Raw genomic sequence first — 6,000 nt, forward strand, 5'->3', positions numbered from 1 at the left:
CGAGTCACCTTCAAATTTGTTTTACATAAGAAATTTGGAAGGACTTAAATTTCTTTCCACACTGAACAGCCCTATGCCCCCAGAGCTCTGATTTTATGTCTAATGATTAGTGAACTTTTTTGTACTTGTTGTTGCACATCGGAACCACCACAGAGGAAAAAAAGAAGAAGCAGTGAATATGTTGGGGCATTAATTTCATGTCTTGAGAGCGCCGCCAGAGAGAGCCATCCTGTTGATCTTGTGCTTGGCCGTGAGAGCCATCACGCTGCTGTTGTTCCTCAGTTCAGCCACATGTGGGCAGTCAAAGACAACAGCTGCAGCGGCCACTTCCCAACAGGTGAGAGAGACGGAAGGACAGTAGAGAAAGTTTTCCATCATCTGCCCGGCAGTGGCAGCATTCCAAACTGAGCACGATGGAAAGTGTCCTCAAGTCACATGTTTGGCTGAGGTTTACTTAAAATCCAATGATGACGTCCATTGTTGAAGGTGCTTTTAGGGACACTGAAAAAAAAGATTCAGGTGTGGATTTAATATTAGAATACATTTCCTGACATGATTTGAAACAATATCTAGTGATTTGGATTTGGAGAGAGAGCGTGCCTAATAGTGTAGTCTTGAGTTACAGTAACAAGATATTAACTAGTGCACGTTTTATGGACCCAGCGGAATGGAAAATGGCAGGGGATAGCATGAGTGGAAGTTCAGGCAAGGCCAAACAAAGGTTGAACTGCTCGGGATTAGCTTGTTGTAAAGCAGCGAGCAAAAAGGAAGGACTGTTTGTGCACATGGTCTGCATGCTGAATATTGTCGCAGGGCTTCTTCCTCACCCCCCCCCCCCCCCCCCCCGGGCGGGGCTTGAGTTTAGCACGAGTTCAAAACACATCCAGTTGTGCCAAAACAAGCACTGAATTGTTCTCCCTTTTTAAGTATTCCCGGGGTAACTCTCAAATGATCTTTGGGGACTTTTTCCCCTAACGAGTTTGTGCTCGTCACTCCGCTGAATGCTTATGCGGAGCCACAGACGCTCATTAAAATTAACAGCAGAGAGAAACACGAGGTTCAGTGATCTCATGTGACCCAAAAACAATCTGCCAAACAATAAGTGAAACCCCGAGGGCATGGATGTATTATTCTCATTGTCTTATTCATTTGGCGTAGGAGGGAGAGAAGGTTAAAAATTAAATTAAATAGGAACTACTCATTAACTGGTCCTTCAAGCCATCAATGATGCTTATGAAGGATGGCTATGAAGGTGACCTGCTGTTGATGTTATGAGCTGTATACTGCTCATAACATCAACAGCAGGTCACCTTATGAATACTCTAAAAACAAGATCGCCAGCGCTCCTTTGTCACAGATGATCGTCTCAGACTGTGAGATAAAACAGCACCACTTGGAAACCCAGAGAGCGACAAACTACAGGAGGGCTCAGCAACCTTTACTGCAAGAATATGCCAGAGCAATTCAATACACAGTGTGTGCTGTCGTAGCTGTGACACACATATTCGTCAGCTGGGAGCACGAGTGACCAAATTATTTCTAGAAAATAGAACATTGTTCAGAAGCGACGTGAAAAGATAGCTTTTATATCACAAACACTTTGTCCAAAGCGCTTACGGCAATGCCAAAACAAGAAGCTGCACAAATATTTTAAAATGTCCACGTGAGTCGAAAAAGTAACTATTAAAGCCTCGGAACAATATAAGTGTAGAGCAGGGATGCTGGAAGTCAGTGACAGTTGGAGGCGCTGAGAGCCAGTCTATGCAATCACATCATGTCAAGGTGCACGACGTTCATGCTTTTCTGTCAGGATGACATATCTGATAGCTATTAGCAGCAATTTACAACCATTTGAGAATGTCTTGCACAACAGCAAACTTGAGCACCAACATCTTGTAGGTCAAAGGAGCCAAATCAGCCACAGTAAAAAGCAGGGGGTTGCAGAGGGAGGGGAAGTCACCAGGCTCCCTCATAAAATTGCTCAATTTTGTGAAATTTTCTGTTTCGTGGACACTAATAGACTTCGTGAAATGCTGTCTCTGACAAATTCTTGATTATTTTGACCTTCTTGTAAATTCGGCATTGAACATAATACATTAAGTTGTTTCTCAACCATCCGCATGAGCTTTCTCTTTCCATCTCTGTGTCACACATGATCAATTAATGTTTCTTACAAAGCCCCGTTTCAGGAGGCGCTGCAGGCCTCTCAGCACCCCTGCTTCACCGCGCTCATGGTGTAGGGACAGTGTACATCTGTGTCTAACTTCTGCATATTCATCTTGATATGACGAGGACTCTGGGACCCAAAACAAAGGAGGGGCACAGTGATGCTGAAGCTGTTTTGAGTTCACCTGAACTGAAATACAATAAGCAGTGGACGGTGGAGATTCCAGTGTGAAGAGTTATATTGTCATCAAATATTCAGTTTGAAGTAATTCAAAAGACAGTGAGGAGACAAATGTAGCAGACTAAAACAGAAGCTAATGGCTAATTACAGTGGCTGGTGAGTAAAGTTATGTAGCTTACTGACCGCATGTACGTGAAAACTGTGTAAATACATACATATACTGAACATGCAAACATACAAGTACACATATGCATGTACATATACAACATGGGAACATTTTAGTGTCAGTGGATAACTCTGATTTACATACATGTAATACAACAACAACAACCACAACAACAACAAGAGAACCACAAATAGCAACAAAAGTATATTTCAAATCGTGGTTCTCAGGGAAGCATCATGATTATTGGACCTATTAATCATTTGTGGAGAAGTAACCCTTCAACAATTATTGTCCGCATTATCAGTTTGCAAAAATAACCAGGAAAGATGTTGGAGAGAGAGAACACTGGAGCCAAACCGAGTCTTCAGGACGACCGAGACGCTGCCCTTTTAGGGAACTTTGGCCCTCTGTCCGAGTCGCCATCACACTGCTGCACACAGCCACAACTCGCAAGGTTTTTCTTTTTTCATGACTTTGATCCACTCACAGAGAAGAGTTTATTTGTCTTGTTCACACAGTGTAAACAGGCTCATACAAATAAAATACAGACGCTCACTTAATGATCTTAACGTGAGGAACGGAGTGTTAAACATCTCTGGGAACATGACGAGCTGATTTGTCACAGTTTACTTTTTAGCAACCTGATTTGACAACAATGCACTCTTCATAGTGATCCTGGATATCTGAAAATGTTTCAATACTCATTTTCTGCACCGCTGATACAGAAACTGCAGTGCCCTTATAGTCAGCCCTGCCTCCTCACTCACTCACGGCGCTTTTCATCTTCTCGTTACTCATCTCATTCGCTCACAGTAAGCTCACAGTTTTAGCTCATTAAACATGGTAGGTGCAGAGCCTCCATGAAAGACTTTGTGGTTGACAGAGAGAACACCGGAGTGCTGTTTGGAAACACTTCGCATTTGAGACAAATGAACATAGACAGGCAAAGGAAACAAGCAAGCCTGTATGCAAACGATGCTACAGAGCAGCGCTGACGAGTGGCGCTAACACAGCAAATTTAGCAAAGCACCTGAAGGACGACACGTCAGCGTCTATAAAGAGTTTGGCGACAGCCCCCGATTCAACATCACTGAAGCGTTGAACCAGATGGTATTGAATGTTGCTATTTTTAAAAGCATTGTATCAAAGTTAGACGTTCCAGTGCCATGACAGCACTACTTCAATGTACACCTCAGGCACACGGACACACTCTCACTTTTCAACCCTTCCCCGTCCTTCTCCATCACACCTCACATTCACTGCAACCATAACTCTCTTCCGTGGCTTCATTATCCTTCACTGTTGCAACAGGCAGGGGAGTTTTTCATATCTACCATGACCAACACACACACACACACACAGACACACACACTACGTCATTTTTCACCTTCGTCCTTCCTGAGTGATTGAGTGTGTGCTCTCTATATTATTAAGGAAAAGTGAATGTCTTCGGTCGACTGCTCCAGTTGAGATGATCTCACGGCAAAATGAAAATGTCCCACACTGTCTATCACGCAGTGCTATCGTGTAACCACAATGAGGTCAAGGTGAATAACTAGAGCAGCCTGTGATGGAGGTCTGGCCAGCAGGATTAACTCTGGTTTCAATCTGTACAGATTTTCATTACAGAAGGATCATTTTGGCAGGAACTGGCGCTTCACACTCCTGACCCAAGTATGAAGTTGTAAATGTCAGGGATGGTTTATTGTTCCCACAACAGGTCTTTCAAGTTCCTTGCTTTTGAACTTGTTTGAACATAGTTTTCTTTGCACAAGAGGACGTTTGTCAAGGTTTTTTTCAAGGTTCAAATTTCATTTATTCCTCATAATACAATGAAGGGTTATACAAAGGAAATGTTTGGTAGTGTCCAGAGGATGAATTGAGTAGTGTTACAGCATAAGGAAAGAAGCTGCTCTGTAGTCTGTTGATTTGGCAGCGGATACTTCCGTGTCACTTGGCAGGCGCCAGCCAGTTGAACGGGATATTGCCAGGGCAGGCAGTTTTTTTCTTTTCATGTGAAGTTTGGTTATTGATGCAGGTCACATTTCATCTGATTTCCCTGTTCCAGAGTATGTTTAAAAATTACATTCAAAAACATGGGGCCTTTCAAGACAGGCCAGTCACTGGGCTATAATGTAGGAATTGTGGTGGCTGTGCTACTGCAAGGTCAGGTGGGCACCAGTTCTGAAATCGTTAGCATGCCTGCTTAACGATTCCGCTTATCGGTTCCATTCATTGCAAATGCATCATAACATCACACACGCGCTGCGTTGTTTTGGTTCAGAGCGCAGCAAACATGGCGTTGAGGCAGAAGCGCTCTAAAGTTTGGGTGTATTTCATGCGAAAAGACAACAATACGGTCACTTGCAACACTTGTAAAGTTTCCATTTCATCAAAGGGGGGAACTACCTCCAGTATGCAGAAACATTTGGCCACACAGCAATTCATTTGCAGGACTGTTGCATGTTTATACACTACTACTTAGCGACGCAAGTGATACAAGCAGCAGCAGAGCTAACAAGACGCCATCTGTTCTTAATGCCGAAGGTAACTTTAAACTCTCCAGGCAGACCGGGCTCTGTCTACTTAGTTAATGTGAGCGCCACTTCATTGTGTAAACTTTTACTACACGAATAATCTCCATTGTCATTGTCCGTCAAATTTAGATGATGTTGAGTCTGGCTGCAGCAGCTCTCGTGCACCTCTAGCTACTCCGTTCACAGAGGCAGGGTTACTCAGGTAATCTTGATAATCTGTCAAGGCACACACTAGCGTAGAGTTTAGATTCTCTGCCTGAGCCCGACCCAAACCTGGGGCTTGTTTGTGTTTGTGTTGCTGCGTGGGGTACACGTGAGTTGTCCTCGTGCTGAAAACGTGAATTGTAGCATACGTGACATCACTCCCCGAGATGCAAGAAGATAGCGAAAATATATATTTTTACTACAGAAAATGACAAAAATAATAGTAACGCACAGTGACTTGAATAAGTAACTTCAATCTGATCACTGTTTTGGAAATATTAATGCGTTAGATTACTCGTTACTGAAAAAAGTGGTCAGATTAGAGTAACGCGTTACAGGCATCACTGATTGTGTAGCTTAAGTGCAACGTGGAGCTTGAAGATGTAAAGAAAAAAATAAAACAGGGGAATTAACTTTGAGTAAGTTTGGAGGAAAGTCGGAGGTATGGAACCATTTTATACAGGTCGTGGGCAGTGACAAGAACTCATAATTACAGTTAATGTGTCGGGCCGGCCAGGTTCGGACACAACGTGCACGGGCTCGGGTCGGGCTTGATTTTTTGGGCCTGATCTAAGCTCTACACTAGCGTGCCATGGCATACAGGTTGAGAAACACTGCCCGAGGCTATGGGTCCCTGCACTTTACTTTGAGAAGTAGCTCACGTACTTTTAGGTTTGTTCTGAGGTTGCTACACATAATTTGTGTATACTCTGTGCTGCGCCTTCTGATCAGATATAAAAGGGAGT

The sequence above is a fragment of the Sparus aurata genome, chromosome 18, assembly GCF_900880675.1.
Source record: "Sparus aurata chromosome 18, fSpaAur1.1, whole genome shotgun sequence".
NCBI lineage: Eukaryota > Metazoa > Chordata > Actinopteri > Spariformes > Sparidae > Sparus > Sparus aurata.